Below are 18528 nucleotides of genomic sequence, written 5' to 3'. Positions count from 1 at the left end.
GAATGAGAGACTTTATGAGCACGAGTATTGCTGTTTTGGGGTATGGGTAGAGCACATTGCACTTCAGTACCTCCACCCAGACCTAGCCCTGCTCCTCACCTGGAAGACAGGTGGTGTTAGAAGCCTGGGGAGAAGGCACTGGCACATACGTGGGTATTCTCACACTGAGACCCTCTAACCTCGGCCACAATGAGGCTCCATCAACTAGTCTCATGGGTAGGGGATTTGGACAAATAGAAGCCAGAGTCAAAGATGAAGAAGAGGGGGACGACAGGCTAGTTTGAGAGTGTGGGTGAAGTACTTCTCTGGCGTTATTTGGGACTACTTTATTGGGGGAGGCTAAGTTCCTCCTTGAGCATGTGGCCAGTATAATTTGAGCCCACATAAATGACTTCCATTTGCATATGCTGGTTCTAGAAGCCAGGTGATGGAAGTGACACACAACGATAAGGGATTCCATGGGGACCCAAATGCCCATGTCAGCAGGACCAGGGCATTCTCTCCCTGAAGATGGACCCACAGGGGATATCAAATTGTAATCCATTTCAGCATCATTTCCTCAGAAATGCCTCCTCCCTTCCCTTCCTCAGGTGCCATATTTATTGTAATATGCACACAGCACCCTCCACTTATGTTTTTAGCACTTATCAAATTGAAGTTGAATAAATTTGTTGACTGTCTCTCCTCTCTGCTGGACTGTCAGCCCCCTGAGGATAGAAACCACATCTGTTGGCTCTTCTGTTCCAACTTTGGCATCTTATATGATGTCAGAGCATAGTGAGCATTCAATAAATAATATTTCTCCACTCTTGAGCATAGCCAAGCTTCTCAAGTCATCTTTCTTCTTCACCACCCATTCACTCTTCTGCCTGCTCCCATCTGGTGACCCTAAATCATTCTGCTGGTGCTTCTGTGACCTCCACATTGCCAAATCCAATAGACACTCTCAGTCTTGATTTACTAGATCTTGGAGCACCTCTTGACATAGTTGACCACTCCCTTAGTCTTCAGATGCTTTCCTCTAATCACAATGCGATACCACTTCACACCCATTAGGATGGCTATTATGTTTAAAAAAATTTTTTTTGAACAGAAAATAATGTGTTGGTGAGGGTATGGAAAAATTGGAACCCTTGTGCATTGGTGCAACTTCTGTGGAAAACAACATGGTGGCTCCTCAAGCAATTAATCATAGAATTACCATATAATCCAGCAATTCCACTTCTGGGTATATACCCCCCAAATTTCAAAGCAGGGTCTCAAAGAGAGATTTGTACACCCATGTTCATAGTAGCAGCATTCACGATAATCAAAAGGTAGAAGTGACCCAAAGCGTCTGTTGACAGGTGAATGGATAAACAAAATGTGGTATATACATACAATAGAATATTCTTCAGTTTTAAAAAGGAAGGAAATTCTGGAAAATGCTATAACGTGGATGAACCTTGAGGACATTATGCTAAGTGAAATAAGCCAGTCACAAAAGGAAAAATGCTGTATAATTTTACTTATATGAGGTACCTAGGGTAGTCAAGGTCATAGAGAAAGAAAGTAGAATGGTGGTTGCCAGGAGCTGGGGGGAGAGGAGGGAATAAGGAGTTAGTTACTGTTTAGCGTGTACAGGGTTTCAGCTCTGATGAAAAAAGTTCTGAAGACGGATGGCGGTAATGATTGCGGAACAATAAGAATGTACTTAATTCTGTTAAGGTACTTAACGGAACTGTACACTTAAAAATGGTTAAAATGGTCAATTTTATGTTATGTATTTTTACCACAATTTTTTAAAATGCTTTCTCTCTAAGCTTCTAGTATACTTCCTGCTTCTGGTTTCTCTTTTCCTACCTCCATGGCCACGTCTCAGTCTCCTAGTCAATTCCTTCTCTACCTAAATGAGAAATGTTGGAGGCCTTCTTTTCTTGCTTCCTTCCTTCAGAAAATATTTGAGTTTCTACTCTGTGTTGGGAATCAACAGCGACAAAAGACACAAAGTTTCTCCTTATGGAGCATCTAATGGATAGAAGATGATCCAATGAACAAATAAACAAGTAAATATGTAGTACGTTAGATCAGGGTTCCCCAACCCCTGGGCCATGGACCAGTGGTCCGTGGCCTGTTAGGAACCGGGCCACACAGCAGGAGGTAAGCGGTGGGTGAGCGAGCGAAGCTTCATCTGTATTCACAGCCACTCCCCATCACTCGCGTCACAGCCTGAGCTCTGCCTCCTGTCAGATCAGCAGTGGCATTAGATTCTCATAGAAGCACGAACCCTACTGTGAACTGTGCATGCAAGGGATCTAGGTTACACGCTCCTTATGAGAATCTAATGCCTGATGACCTGAGGTGGAGCTGAGGCGGTGATGCTAGCGCTGGGGAGCGGCTGCAAATACAGATTATCATTAGCAGAGAGGTTTGACTGCACAGAGACCAAAATAAATCAACTGCTTGCAGACTCATATCAAAACCCTATCGGTGAGCGGCAAGTGAAAACAAGCTCAGGGCTCCCACTGACTCTGCATTATGGTGAGTTGTATAATTATTTCATTATATATTACAATGTAATAATAATAGACATAAAGTGCACAAAAAATGTAATGCACTTGAGTCATCCCGAAACCATTCCCCACCCTCCCCAGCCCTCGTCCCTAGAAAAATTGTCTTCCACGAAACCGGTTCCTGGTGCCAGAAAGGTTGGGGACCACTGCGTTAGATGGTCATAAGAGCTACAGAAAAAAATAAAGCAGGTCAAGGGAGATTGGAAGAGCCAAGGTGTGGTGGAGGGCTGCTGTTTTTTTAGGGCTGGTCTGATAAGGTTACATCTGAGCAGTGAACTGAAGGTAGTGGAAGAGAAAGCAATGCTATTATATGGAAGAGTTTTCTAAACAGATCACAAGGCCCTGAGGCAGAAGAGAGTCTACTGTGTTTGAAGAATAGCAATGAGGTCATGGCGACTGGAGCAGAATGAGATGGGGCAGCGTATATACTCTGAGAGGCAGTGAGGTGGAGATACAGGTCATAAAGAGCCTGGCAGACAGTTTTGTCGAGTGAGATGGGAAGCGAATAGAGTGGGGCAGAGGAGTGGCATAATGTGACCAATGCTGTAACAGGACCACCCTGGCTGCTGTGCTGAGAACAGACTGTAGGAGAGAAGAGTGGAAGTGGGAGGCTACTATCTAGGTGAGAGAAGAAGGCGGCTCAGACCAGAGAGGCAGTTGTGGACATAATAAAAAGTGGAAAATTGTCAGTATCTCCTGATGGGAGGGTCTGTCGACAGATTGGGTATGGGAGGTGAGAAAAAGGAGTGACCAGATGATTCAAAGTTTAGGGCCTGAGTGTCAAGAAAAATGGAATTGTCATTTATAGAGTTGGAAAAGACTGTTATGAGGAAATTTGAGGGTGAAAATCAGGGTTGGGTTTTGAACATTTGGTTTTAGATATCCAAGTGGAGATGTTGAATAGGCAATTGGAACATGCATCTGGAGTTCAGCATAGACACAGAATTTCAAGGTCAAGTCCTGGGTTTTCCTTCCTCATCCTTTTAAGTCTCTAAGTAATCTTATCCGTTTCCTTGGCTTTCAACACCCCCTATAGGCTTCATCAATTTTAACCTGTACGATCACACAGAACCCCATGTTACAGTTCCCTGAGCTTGGTTTTATGCTCTGCTGTCACCATCTTGAAATTCTTAATAATTTTTGGACAAAGGGACCTGCATTTTCACTTTGCACTAGGTTCTGCAGATTAAGGAACCTGTCCTGCTCCCAAATGTGTAACTTTATTTTGGATTTCTCTTTTGAGCACTTTGTCTCATATGCCCAACTGTCTACTTGACATCTCCACTTGGATAATGTAAAGAGACCTCAAAACTAACATATCCAAAACTAACCTTCTCTAATCTGCACTCATTCGTTCTTCCTCACCATTCCAATCAGAAACCAGAGAACCATACTTTCCTTTCTCTCCCCCATTCTCCCTCTCCCATTCTCCCTCCCCCATCCAACCCAAGTCATAAGGATTGTACTTCAAAAATATGTTTCAAATTAATCCACTTTTTTCCACTTCCACTGCTCCTAGCCTGGTCCAAGCAATGATCATTTATTATCTGGACTACTGTAGAAACTCCTGGCTGGTGTCTCTACCTCACAAGTTTTGCCCCTTCTCCAACATGAAAAAATGGTTTATTTTTCACATAGCAGCCTAAGGGGTCTTTTAAAATAAACCACAGTGTGATTACACCATGCCCCTGCTTCAACCTTCCAATGGCTCCCGTTGCGTTAGAACAAAACCCAAATCCTACAAGCCGCTGCGTGAACTGAGCTCTCACCCCCTCATCATCTCTCCTTTGCCCCATTCACCCCTCCCTCACCCCAGAAAATGGCACAGTGGCATTTCAGTTCCCAATGCTCTGACCTCGCCTCTGCCTTAGGATGTATGTTTTGTCTGCCTAGAAACCAACGACCCCCAACTCCCTCCAGCTTTTGCAGTGGGGTGGGGGGAGGGGGGGTTGTTTGTTTTGTGCTTGTTTGTTTGCCTTTGCCTAACTCTTTTTTTTTTTTTTTTCTGCTGATACTCATCGCTTTATTAGTGCAGAACTGTGGTCTGGGAAAGGGGAGCCTGGGATGAACAGGACCAGCACGCGTCTCGGGGGATTTTCCTGGACATCAGGGGTTCCTCCATGCACGTTTAGAGGTAACACCTTCATAGATGAAATCCCCAGAGGGCAGCGCTGTGACTGCCAAGCAGCAGGGGTAGGAGGGGTGCCCTGGGCACAGCTGGGCCCTGGGACAGCAGGGCTTCGATGTCAGGCTCCATGTGGATGGTCAGAATGCAGCGGCTATACCTGCGCCCAGGCACACGGCCCAGGCCACTTCTTTGCCACACACCAGAGACCAGGTGATGAACTTGGGGTCGGTCCTGAGGGCAGTGGCGGCGACACTGGGTGTGGGCAGAGCTCGCGAAGGAAGGCGAAGAGCGGGTACGCCTGCGAGCCATTCACCTCGCGCTTCTCCACTTCTCGAAGAGCATGAAGTTGGGCTCGAACCTGTTGCCTGGTCTGACGTACTTGAGGCAATTCAGGATCTCGTTTGGGGCATTTTCCTGATGCCCAAACCGGTTGCACGCGAAGCTGAGCACGACCAGGCCTCGGGGCCCGAGGCGCCGCCTCAGCTCCTTCACCTGGGTGTCGGTCGTCCTGGACCGCTGTGCCTCCGAGCGATGCCAAGTCCTCAATGAGCAGGGCCCTGCCCCGCAGGGCAGGTCCACGCGGCGTGGGTGTCGGAGAGGAGAGGAGAGGGGAGAGCTGCGAACTAGAAGCGCCTGTTTTTGCATCTTACTCATCTGACAGGTCTCAGCTCAAATATCACATTTTTAAAGAAGCTTCCGTGTTCGGCTAGGTTCCCCAGAAAATGAACCCCAAGGGCAAAAAGCTGCTGGGCTATTCTTTTAATAGGGAAAACAATCCCAGGGAGCAGGAAGGAAGAATTGGGAGAGAAGCAGGGAAGGAGGAAGAGCCAGTGTGTGGATATGCTGGCCATCTCCAAATGCAGCTGATCTCTTAATCTGCAGGACCACACCCCCAAGAAGTCTTGGGACCATCCTTCAGAGGCAGGCAAAGGGGAGATATTATCCTCTGGCTCCTACCTCCCAGCGCTCAAAGGTTCAGCCCTGGGATGTTAACTCCCCTGTATTTCTAGGCTGCATGTGGGCATGGGTGCTGAGAAGCCTCCTGGTGGTTCCAACAGGGTGACACCAGAGCGGGAGCAGTATGCTGTCAGGTCACACCTATGTGAAGTCGTCAGCACCACGCAGAGCTACAACAAGAGACAAGTGAGGACTTCCCTGGTGGCGCAGTGGTTAAGAATCCGCCTGCCAATGCAGGAGACACGGATTCGAGCCCTGGTCTGGGAAGATCCCACATGCCACGGAGCAACTAAGCCCATGCGCCACAACTACTGAGCCTGTGCTCTAGAGCCCGCGAGCCACAACTACTGAAGCCCGCGTGCCTAGAGCCCGTGCTCCGCAACAAGAGAAGCCACTGCAATGAGAAGCCTGCGCACCGCAACGAAGAGTAGCCCCCACTCGCCACAACTAGAGAAAGCCCGCACGCAGCAACAAAGACCCAACGCAGCCAAAATAAATAAATAAATAAAAAATAAATTTAAAAAAAGAGACAAGTGAAGCTGAGAAGATTCAAAGTGGAGGAAAAAAACTGAGACCTTTGCCCTGATCTACTCCAACCCCATCCAGGTCATCCTGTGCATTCATTCATTGGACAAATGATTTTCAAACACCTCCTAAGAGCCAAGAGTATGCTAGTGACAGTGACGCAAAGAAGTATAAATAGACACCACTGCTGCCTTGGAGGTGCTCACATTCTAACGAGGTTGATGGTTAAAAAAGAAGTATAGGAGAAAAAAAAAAGATAAAAATCACTGTAATTATAAACTGTGACAAGTGGAGATAAGAAACAAACAAGGGGGAGAGAGAGAGAGAGAGAGAAAACAGGACCAGTGGGCTGGAACTCACGGGATGAGGGGACAATGGCATGAGATGATACAGGAGAGGTTGACAGGAGTCAAATCATGTAGGTCTTGCTAGTTTCTTCAAAGAAGCCTGTTTTTTGTTTTCCTTCAGAGTATTTATTTGAGTCTTTAATTGCTTTCTGTCTGTCTACCTGACTAGACTAGAAGCCCCATGAAGTCAAGGACCAGACGCCCTTCTTGTTCTCCATGGTATACCTAGTGCCTAATCACAGTGCCTGAAGCCTGGCAGCCTTCAGTAAATAATAATTGTTGAGTAAATCTGTTGAATACAGGAATGAATGGATAGGAAAGCACTTGCTGTGGAGAGCAAGGACTTACAGCTCAATGGCGTCAGGCTCTCATAATCAGATTCATGCATCTCCACAACAAGGGACCAGAAATCCTACAAGGATGTTGACCTGAGTCTTCCTGGGCTGTGCTTGGGCGAGCAGGAAATGCTCCATTTTCTTATCTGATCAAGTCTTAATTTAATTAACACATCTTTATTTCTATTTAAAACTTTCAATCAGCTTACACTGAAGCCCTAGGAGCCATATTATTGTCTTAAGAGCGGCTCCATAGCCTGCCCCTGATCCATTACGTTTCACTAGTGTGATGTAAATTAGTATTATTATTATGCGCTGCCTTGACAGCTGGTAAAATGGGGAAGTCCTCAAATGGCCGAACCACATGGTCCCCTCACCACTCTGCCCCCCAAGCCAAATAGCCCTCCTTATCAAATGAACCAGGTGCAATTCATTTTTTATAAATTTATTTATTTATTTTTGGCTGCGTTGGGTCTTCATTGCTACGCGCGGGCTTTCTCTAGTTGCGGAGAGCGGGTCCTCTTCATTGCAGTGTGCCGCCTTCTCATTGCGGTGGCTTCTCTTGTTGCGGAGCACGGGCTCAAGGCCCGTGGGCTTCAGTAGTTGTGGTGCATGGGCTCAATAGTTGTGGCTCGAGGGCTCTAGAGAGCAGGCTCAGTAGTTGTGGCCCACAGCTTAGTTGCTCTGCAGCATGTGGGATCTTCCCGGACCAGGGCTGGGACCTGTGTCCCCTGCATTGGCAGTCACATTCTTAACCACTGCGCCACCTGCAATGCTTGCTTACTCCTGAGTAGCAGATTTCAATTCCCTGACAGCCCATGGAATTATTCAAACACGCCAATCACATCCTCCCTAAGGAACCAAGGGGCACCTCACTCTCTTGATACTACAAAACTTGCCTCCTGCAGCCCCCAGGGAATTCACTCTTTTCCCGAATGCAGCCCCCATGTGGTACTGCATGGAGCAGTGTCCCCTTCCTCCAGACTGCGAGCGTACGGACTAATAAACGGCTGTCCGTCTCATCCGTCCAGTGTCAGGTGTCATGTGTTTGGCTATCCCCATAACCCCAGGGCATCCCTCCTTCCTCCACAGGGAGGGACTTAAATGTAAAATATGCTGGGACTTAAATGTAAAATCTGACAATGTGACATTGACATTGAATAGGAGATGATCAAAATAAGCAGTTTAATCTTTAGAGGGTATATTAGTTTGGTCCATCTGCAGGTATCAGAGACCAAACAGCGTGGGGTTTTTTTTGTTGGTTTTGTTTTGTTTTGTTTTTATTGGAGTATAATTGCTTTACAATGTTGTGTTAGTTTCTGCTGTACAATGAAGTGAATCAGCTATATGTATACCTATATCCCCTCCCTCTTGGACCTGCCTCCCACCCCCCCCAAACAGCATGGTTTAAACAAGAGTTTCTTTCCCCACCCCAGTGTAGCAGCTCTCTTCCTCAAAGTCATCAGAGGCCCAGACCCTTCTATCTTGGGGCTTCTCCACCCCTAGGGCATGGCCCTCATCTGTATGTTTCTTATGGTGGAATCAGTGCATTTTCTTGTTAGGATGTTCCACAAAAATAGCTGCAGATGCCCCCAACTCCATGACTTAGGACCAGTCAGCTGAAAATCTGGAGGCTCCAACACACCTTAAACTTTTAAACCTGAAAGCAGTTGGGATACCCACCCCCTCAAATGGAGTCTAGCAGAGGGACAATACAGAATCTTGGTTAAGAACTAAAATTCTAAAGCGTAACAATTCTGGGATCAAATTCCAACTTTACCACTTGCTGGCTGTGTAATCTTCAGCAAGGCACTGACCGTACTTTTACCTTTCTGAATTCGTTCCTGCAAATGTAAAATGGAGTTAATAACAGAAAGCACCTCAAAGGGTTGTTTTAGGGATTCCATGATATAACATACGCCTAGCAAAGCGCAGGCACAGGGTAGGGATTCAATGAATCGGCCATCTGGTACGTCCTTACCCCACTTGCCCAAGGAATGAGCTCATAAATATTCAGGCTCAGAGGAAATTTTGACCTAGTGTATGGCAATGAGACGTACATACACACTTAGACATTCTGAACATGGGAAAGCTTATATAGGGCTATCTTACATGACTATCTTAAAGGGAAGTGTTATGAGGATTAAATTAAATGAGTTAATATGTATTAAATGCTTAGCACAGGGTCTAGTACATAGTAAGCACCATGTCGGTATGAGCTATTATAATTATTATGATCATCATATCTATAAGAGGTCGGTATTACTTATTTGTCCTTGTAAAAGGCTATGGGCACGTAAATGTAAAATATTACAATGTGACATTGTCTCCCTTCCCTGAGAGACTTTCTGTGTATGAGGTAACTAGCAGTTTCACTACCCCCATTTGTGCAGTTTTAGTGAAATTGGCAATTGCTAACATAGTAAAGGGGACATGTGCTACCACACAGCTGTACAAGGAAACAGAATCACATTTTTTGAGGGTTCCTGACGGCGCAGCACTTTTTTCAAAAGTTCTCTGTACAATTTTCAGTACAAAAATAGGTGTGAACTGTGTGCCCTTTGGAAGGGAATGAGTTGGCCACTGCAGCGCTAAGATTGGTATTGTTCAGAGAATGAAATTCCTGTTCACTGATGTTGTTTTGGGTTGGGCTGACCTTATGAACTGGATTTCTTTTCAGATGGGTGTATTTTTCCTTATTGCAAATTTCCTTCAATTCATCAGCAGAAATTCTAGCCACTTTGCTGGGAGCTTGTGACCCTGGTTTGGACGGCTTATGTACTCGCCTTTCGACAAATGTGGATTTATTTATTTTATTTTATTTTTTTGCAGTTCCTGCTTGGCACTTCCCGCTTTCCCTCTGGGACGCCATCTTTAGCCTTCTGTCACCACTCTCTGGTTTCATCCCCTATGAATCACTTCCTTTGGGTCACTTGAGTTTTTCTCCTGTAGGAGAGTCTAATCTTTTTCAACAACTAAGTTAAAAAAGAATTTCCGTTCCTAGACTCCTGCTTTACCATTCATTCACTGATTCCTGAGCTTCATGGCTTAGTTGCAATTCATACATCCATTGACATATTTATCCATACCATAGGTGTGGCCACGTTACTCAAAGGGGCATTGGCTTTTCTAACACAATCCATGCCATACTGTGGCAGTCCTAAGTCCTATCAAGGTTTGTTGCCTGAGAGAACTCATTTTCTCTGAATTTTCCTACCCACAAATGTTTATTTTACTTATTTATCTACAACTTATCTTCTTGCCAGAAGAATTTAAGGCTGCTTATAAAAATGCAAACACTAGAGGAAGATCAAATAAACTGGAAATAAGAAACATGAGGGAAAGCAAAGGTATAGAAGTAAGATGCAAGTTGTGGAGCCCTTGCGACAGATGGGACAAAAGTTGGCTCAGAGCCTACCGGTAATCAACGCAAGAGAGAAAAATGATGGATTACAAAATGCACAGGGTCCCTGAAGGATAAACACACCAGTTGCATAGGCAGAGCATAATTGTTCTAAATCGACAGTGTCTCCCATGGACCCTTCCAAAGAAGTTCAGTGAACAGTATCCTAGTAACATCTTTCTCAAAACACAGTGAAGGATTGCCTGGGCCCTCCTTAACAATACCAAAGCCCAAGATAGCAGAAGTATTTCTACCTGAGGCTACAAAACTGGGCTAACCTCCTCTGACAATACCCAGAGATGAAGGCTGGATGGAATGACCTCCAGGAGGGCCCCAGAGAAGAAAAATGAAAAAAGTGCCTGGTGACCACCCTCGGACTTCTGGGGCACTGTAAAATGCCAAAGACCACTCAGGAGCTAAGGATTTGATCAAATCTATTGTTTGGGGCTGTGATGACCACAGAACCTGTTTGTTTCATTAAACCCAGTGATCTGAATTCCACCGCCAACCCTTACCCCCGTCCTTGGCTTTGTTGGGCCCTTTTGTCCCCCGAGAAGAAAAACGGAAAAGGAGGAGGTCAGAGTCTTGAGAAAGGCTGGGGGGCAGCCCCGGGCAGGGATGCAAAAGAGGGCCTCGCCCACATAGGGCCAGAAGAACTTCAGTGGGTTCTTTGGCCCCACACTGACTTTCTTTATTGACTTTTAGTTTATATGAAATTCAGTTGAATCCACTGTGCATGCTGACACTGCCTAGCAAAGATGGCAGTATCAGCCATGAAATTTGCTTTATGTGCTATCAGAGTTTGCATAATATCTTTTTCACTAAAAATGAGGTAGCTCTTTCCTATCAGGGCCCTTCAGTTTAACTCTCATGATATAACCCAGGAGATGGACAAATTATTTCCAACTAGAGAAAAAAAATTTTGAATTTATGTCAATAAAACTCAGCTTTTGTGGTCATTTCTTCATTGTTGTTAGTGTGAAATTATAAAGTGTCTTCACTCTGAACCTCAAAGAAATCAGCATGTAATTTTCACATGAATTTTCATAATTGTCCTGTGGAGTGTACAAGGGGGATCCACATTAATCCAAGAAAGCAACGCCCATATGTTTCTGTACATTAGGAGAGGATGGAGAAGGGGAGAGGGTAGGGGTAAGAATGAAAACTTAGAAATAGTGACAAATAATCATCAAAATTGAAAATCCCTCAAAATGAAGGATAATAATAGCTTTCTCTGAATCACCATTCAATCTGCACAGAATATTATCACCAACAGTAATCCTGCATTTACCAAAAAAAGTAAAGAGAAAGTATTTTTTTCTAACTTCTTTTTTATAGATTAATGGCTAACTTAACCTCCAGTATGGTAATTCAACATAATCTAGAGTTGATACAAATGCTCCTGTATAGGCTAAGGTTCACTAGTAAATTTAATTTCTTTTTTTTTTTGATGAAAAGATTTTTTAAAGTGTTACCAAATTTAGAAATTGAAAATAAAATTTTAAGACTTTCAAAACTATATGTTACTAAAAATAACATTGACCCTTGATATTTGTCTGAGGAGTCTCTGGAGAGAACAAGATTTCATCCCTTGAAGATAAATGGAGCCAACTCATCTGCAGTCTTTGGTTTAATTAGCTAAACCCTTCCAGATGGAGAACATTCAAAGCAAAGGAGTATTTCTGAGCCCCCTGGAATTGTTAATAAGCATAACAATATGTTACATGTAAAAGAAAATATGTGTCTTTTATCTTTGCCTTTAAAAGGCAAACGAGGAAGTACTTGGTGGCATTATGATTTTCAATTTGATTATTGAAAACGAAATGTTCTAATTTTATTCAATGTTGAAGAAACAAACATTGTTTGCTTTTCTCCTGTGCTAAGCACTGGGGAGGGAGAAATAAGACAAGACTCCTGTCATTATGGAATCTATAATTTAACTAGAGGTTGCATTCTCAGTGCCCGGCACATAGTAGGGGCTGGATAACTCTTTGTTAAGTAAATGAGTGACTGATACGACACTTGAATAAGGAATTGCATTAATAAAAGTCTGAACAAATTACTGTGGTCGGAAGGGAGCATAGGGGCCTCAAGTTGTCAGAGAGGCTTCACAAAGAAATTTGTCAGGTAGGAGCACAAAAGACTTCCAGGCACAGAAAACAGCATGCGTAAAGGCATGCAGAAAAGACAGAGTAACGGGTACTTAGGCAACAGCCAGTGATTTGGTGTGCCTGGAGTGTAACGTGTATATAGAATGTGCCTGGAAGACAGTGAGACCAGTGAGATGGGTTGGGCCTCATTTGAAGAGGACTCTGAAAGCCTAAGTTTGGACTTGATCCTTTAGTATGTGTTGGCATTTTAGAAAGATGGCGAGAGACACAGTACAGAGCGTTCATGGAAGGGGAAAAGGAAGTAATAGATAACGAACGGTTAAGTGCCCTGTTTGCGACTAGCACTAGGATAGATCCTCTACATATTTACATTAAATCTCATCCAATCCTTGCAACACTCCCAGTGGGTATATAATACTGTCCTCCAGTATCCAAGGGGGGAAACTCAGAGAGGTTAAGCGACTTTCCCCAAATCACACAGCTAATAAAAGATGGGACTAGAATTTGAAACCAGGGTCCTAAAAATCTTGTTAGAGAATAAAAATACCATTGGACTCAAATTGGAAAAAATATACAGTGGAAGTTTGGAGAAAGTTAGTGAATATGAAGAAAGACACACATGCAAGATACAAGAAAAGCATGACTATACAAAAGGATATTTACAGTAAGGCAGATACAACACAGGAAGTGGGAAGATAATCATAGAAAAACCACAACATGTGTTTTTAAAATGCAAAGCCCCAGGGGGGAGAAAGCGAACGATACAATAATGCCATTCACTCTGGCATCCTGTGCATTTGGTTTTGCTCTTTACTTTTTTTTTTTTAACTTTAAACAATTTGTTATGAGAGTAACAAAGATACAGCTCATGATCTTGTAACTCTAATGCCCTAAATCAGAAACAGATGGTGCCTAGTGTACCCTGTTTCCTAGAAACTGCAGAATTTTGAGGACAACACCCTCTATGCACTGCACCACTGATTTCAGTTCCTTCACAGATACTAATACATGGCTAAATAATGTGGTTGCTGGGCATTGTATTGGAACATCTGTTTTCCTTGCTCCAGAATCTTTTTGAAGGTTAAAACTTCTCTCCATATTTATTGTATTTTTCTTTCTGATTTCCAAAGTAATTCATTTTTATTGTTAAAAGTTTTGAAAATATTGAACAAGGAAGAAAATTTAAATCCCCCGTCCTTCCACCCAGCAATAACCAATGACCCCTGTTAAAATTCTGACGATAGCTTTCTAGTCTTTTTCCTACACATGCACACACACACACTTTATAGAAAATAGGATGTATAGAAAATGTTTTTTAATATGTTTTGTGCACTGAATTTATCATTAGCATTTTTCCATATCACCAAATATTTATGATGACTGCTAGTATTCTATCATATTGCATACATTTATATAAATTGATCTCTTTTTCATTCAACAAATTCAATTCATTGAACACCTACTATGTGTCAGAACTGTTCTTGGCACTAGGTACATTGTGGTGAGTGAAACAGGCAAAGTCCCTGCCCTCATGCAGTCTACAGTCCTATTATTGACATCTAGCTTGAAAAGTTTTATTGTTAAAAAATAGCATGGTGAGGGAATTCCCTGGCAGTCCAGTGGTTAGGATTCCGTGCTTTCACTGCCGAGGGCCCGGGTTCAATCCCTGGTCGGAGAACTAAGATCCCGCAAGCCACGAGGGGTGGCCAAAAAAAAAAAATAGCATGATGAAACCCGGCAAACACTACCTCCGCTATGTGATTAACATCATTGGTGAAAATTATGTAGACAGCTGGTATCCCTGATATGATGTAATAAGAATGGCACCTTAACTCTGTGGTCTTCCTCCCAGGAACCAATAACAACAGTCTATTCATGATTTTTTAAAAAATCAAACCAACCCAAATCAAGAGACATTCTTCAAAACACCTGACCAGTGCTCCTCAAAACTATCAAGGTCATCAGAAATAAGGAAAATCTGAGAATCTCTCACCAGCTTAAAGAACCTAGGGAGACATGACAACTAAATGTAATGTGGTGTTCTGGATAGAATCCTGGAACAGAAAAAAGACATTAGGTAGAAGTAGGGAAATATGATTAAAGTATGGATTTTAGTTAATAATAATGTATCAATACCAGTTCATTAGTTATGATAAACGTATCCTACTAATATAAGTTGTTAAGAGTAAAGGAAATGGGGAGGGAGGGTAGATGGAGTATATGGGAACTCTTTGCACTATCTTTGGAACTTCTCTGTAAGTCTGAAACTATCCTAAAATTAATATTTAAAAAAAAAAAAAAACTTTGTGACAGTCATTCTTGTATCTTGAAGCACATCTCTGATTGTTTCCTTAGGATAAAGCCCTCAAAGTGAAATTGCCAAGTCAAAATGTATAGATATTTTTATTTACCAGAGATTATTCTTTTAAAATTATTCTTTTTATATGTAGATGTTTTGCTGACTTCTTGAACATGTTTTAGCCTTATGTCTTTATTTCAGCTTTTTCCTACGTGCAGACTTCTGAAGCTGGAAGAAAACCAAAGGGATCATCAAACCCAACTGCCCTGTTTTACAGATGAGTAAACTGAAGCCCAGAGAACTGATGTGAGTTGCCCAAGGTCAAGTGGCTAGTTAACAGTGGGAAGTAGAGGGACTTCCCTGGTGGTCCAGTGGTTAAGACTCCGCCCTTCCAATGCAGGGGGTGTGGATTCCATCCCTGGTTGGAGAACTAAGATCCCACATGCTGCACGGTGCAGCCAAAAAATGAGAGAAAAAAAAAACAACAGTGGGAAGTAGAACCCATATCCCTGTGGACTCTAATCTGTGCTAGGCTGTCCCTGGGTGTGTCTAAATGAAATAAAATTTTCTGACTCATGGTGGAATTAGCAATCAACACTCAGACCTGTGTCTATTTTCTGTAAGTAAATGTAAGTGTTTGCTTCCTTTGTCTTGGACGTGGTTGCTAGCAGCTAAAAGGAGTTTTAAATAAATTTAAAGAATGGATTCAGACACAACTAATAGAACTGCTTGACTAAATTCTTGGGTATATCAGTTTTCCTTTCTGAGCTATTGCTTCCCTATCAGAAAAATTAGAATTCCAACACCTACTTCTTAGCCTCTGACAGGGACCTTGTAGAAATTATGTAGCTAAACGCGGATATATCTGCAGAAGCCTTAGAAATGTCATTTAAGGAAAAGGCAGTTGAATGAGAACAAAGGGCACATTTTCTGTTAAGTGGTCTGTCATATCCCAAGAAAGTTCACTTCCTTGCCTGTATAGTCTCTAGACAAGGAAAAATCCCAGACTTGGCATTGGTAAGGAAGAAGAGGGCGATGGAAAGGAAGGGAGAGAATTGTTAGACTTCTTGGCTGGAGTTCAGAAACAAATAGTTCCCGAGCCTGGCATTGTCAGGGGCCAGCGTCAGGACCAGCCCAAGAAGGCAGACAAGGAACATTACTGTTCCTGACTTGGCTCTGCACACCGTTACTCAACAGAACTGATGCGTAAGCAGGATCCTAGAGGATGCAAGAGGAGTATAAACAATCACTGGGTGCGGACCTGTGGTTGCCTATAGAAGCTTTGCCAGGCCCAAGATTATAGTCGTACATTCTTATTTAATTTCCAGACATTTTTGCAGGATTTGGGCGATGACAAAAGCAAGCTAAAACAAAACTAAAGTCTGGGATTTAGAAAAGCATTGGCCTCTGACCTCAAATTGGAGCCTCTAATCAAAGTCCTAACACTTGCTCAAGTCAGTGAGCATCCTTGCTTTGCGATATGGAAATGACCTATTTGCCTATAAACATCTGTCAGCACCTGCACCAAATTGAAACTTGGCAGACAAAATGAGGAAGGGGTAATACTTCTTAAAACTCTATTTTTATGCTTTGAAGCTTTTTACTCTTTGAAGGAATAGAACAAGAGAAAGAGTTAGAGAACTCACAGGAGGAGATGAAAGGAGAAAAGAATTAAACAGATGGCAAAATCTCCCAATTGTTATTAATTGCCATCATTGTTTTGCTGAGGAAGATGCACAGACATTACCCATGACGAAAGAAGTGACAGCCCTGAGGTTTTAAGAAAGGACAGAATGAGAATGGAGCATTTGAAGTGGGTGTGACGTCACAAGAATCTAGATTCAAATGAGAATCTATACTTAAAAACCAGAATCGCTAGATTCTTAATTGTATTGTGTACTTTTACATGAAAAAGCAGCTCTGGGTTTTGTGTACATGCAAGTAAAACTGTTTACTGGATCAGCTTTGATCTTGGTCTTTAAGCTCAATATTAATTATATTTTATTGAGATGACTTAACTGTCCCTGTTAAGCCTGCCTACATGTCTGGTTCCTTGTTGATACCTCCAATTCCACCATTAGAGTTCCACTTCTTTGAATTAGATGGTAAATTGATTACTTATCACATGTTAATTCCAGTCAACTGATAGCAGCTGTCTGAATCACTGTGTTGAAAGGATATTGAGGTAGGAAAGGACTCCCACAACTGATTAGCAAGATGAGCAAGGGAGGAAAGAGTGACAATGCTCTGTGGGTTAAGGGAATGTGTGTTGCAGTACCCATACCTCTGGGAAGGGCAATTTATTAAGCTTTTCTATCACTGGCATCTCAGCGTGAATTCATCTCAGATCATTTCCAGTGCTGGTTGCAATAGGTATAGCACATATAGAAGCAAAATTCAGGATATATGGTTCAAGCAAGGACTTTCTTTTCTGATTTTGTGAATTAAGTACATGCAACCTCTTACAAAGACATAAAAATAACATTTACGTAAGCATGTAATGAATCACAACATATTGAAATTTATGGGAAATATTATAGGAAAGGTGAAAAAAATCCAAGGCATATGGTCCCCACGGATGAGTCCAAAGCACAGGAAAATCAGGTCTGGGTGGGAACCCTGGGCTTTCAGGGGCCATCAGAGGACCCTGCTTTCTGAAGTCATGGTGGTTTTCTAAGCCGGTAGAAAGAATCATGAAAAGGGAAGTGAAATGTCACCGACACACTTTGCTTATTCCACAATTTTGCTTTTTAAAGAAACTTCTCCTGATGGGCTCTGCTCTGGGGGTTTCCTGGGGAGAATTTCAAAATTCTAGACAGAATGTTGGGGCAATTATTAAGAACCTACAATGTCATCCTGGCTTCCCCATGAGTTACCAACCCTAAAGTGATGTCTTCTCTGTTTCAACAAGGCCCACGCATATTAAGGTTCTCTATACTGGGGTCGGATCAACCTTTCAAAAAAATTTTTTTAACTATTTACAAAGTTTGGTTTGAGATCCAATAAAATTCTTATAGCAAATCTACAACAAGAATGTCTAATAGAGTACTTTAAGCACTGAGTTGTAAGGAAAGACATTTAAGTAAATCTAAACTCTTCAGTAAGAAAGGGAAAGCTCTCGCAAAAGGTCCCCAGCCTTCTCAAAACCACTCCTCACCCCAGTTCTCTCCATGCTTCTAAGACTTTTTGCCTGGAATGCTCTTTCTCCTTTTGGTACATATCTCTTTTATATTAATTAACATATTTTACTGTTATCTGTATTTCTCCTTTGTCTCTCTGTTAAACTGGCAGAGTCCCAAAAGCAGAGAGTGTGAAAGTCTTATTCTGTCCACAAATACTACTTCATGAACACTGAGGAAGTGCTGGTCACAATGCTAGGCACCAGTGATACAACAGAAAACGAGGCAGATAAGACCCCTGACTGTACAGAGCCTATATCCTGAGGGATCTTTCTAACCCCAGTGACTAGCACGTGGTAGGCGTGCAATCAAGACTGCAAGAATAAATGAAGCTCCTGCCAGGAATCTGAATTTAATCGCTATGATTAATACAGCAACACATAGGCGAATGGCAATTAAAAAAAAAAAAAAAAGAACAGAAATAGAAAATCTCAAGTCATTTGCATTGTGGTTATATCCCAAGTCATTTCTGCTATCACTAACAGCTATTATTGAAAGTAACTGTCCAAACAGCAGGAAACCACATTCCTAGAACCCAAGTAGATTTCGTAAAAAATATTCAATGTGAAATAATGCTAATTTCAATTAAAGAAATTATTACCTAAAAATTAACTAAGATCCTTATAAATGTAAGGCATGACTATGACTTCTTACAATACTCCTTGAATTCACCATGTCTAGAACATGGACAT

At 42.5% G+C, this 18528-nt stretch overlaps 1 pseudogene; it reads right to left on the bottom strand.

Annotated features, from left to right (window-relative positions):
• Positions 1-4695: 4695 nt before the first annotated feature.
• Positions 4696-6897, bottom strand: LOC133099929 (glutathione peroxidase 1-like; annotated as a pseudogene).
• Positions 6898-18528: the final 11631 nt, after the last annotated feature.

The sequence above is a fragment of the Eubalaena glacialis genome, chromosome 10 (assembly GCF_028564815.1).
Source record: "Eubalaena glacialis isolate mEubGla1 chromosome 10, mEubGla1.1.hap2.+ XY, whole genome shotgun sequence".
In the NCBI taxonomy this organism is placed as follows: domain Eukaryota; kingdom Metazoa; phylum Chordata; class Mammalia; order Artiodactyla; family Balaenidae; genus Eubalaena; species Eubalaena glacialis.
The sequence above is the reverse complement of the archived record's forward strand: the minus strand, read 5'-3'. Positions and strand labels throughout refer to the sequence as shown.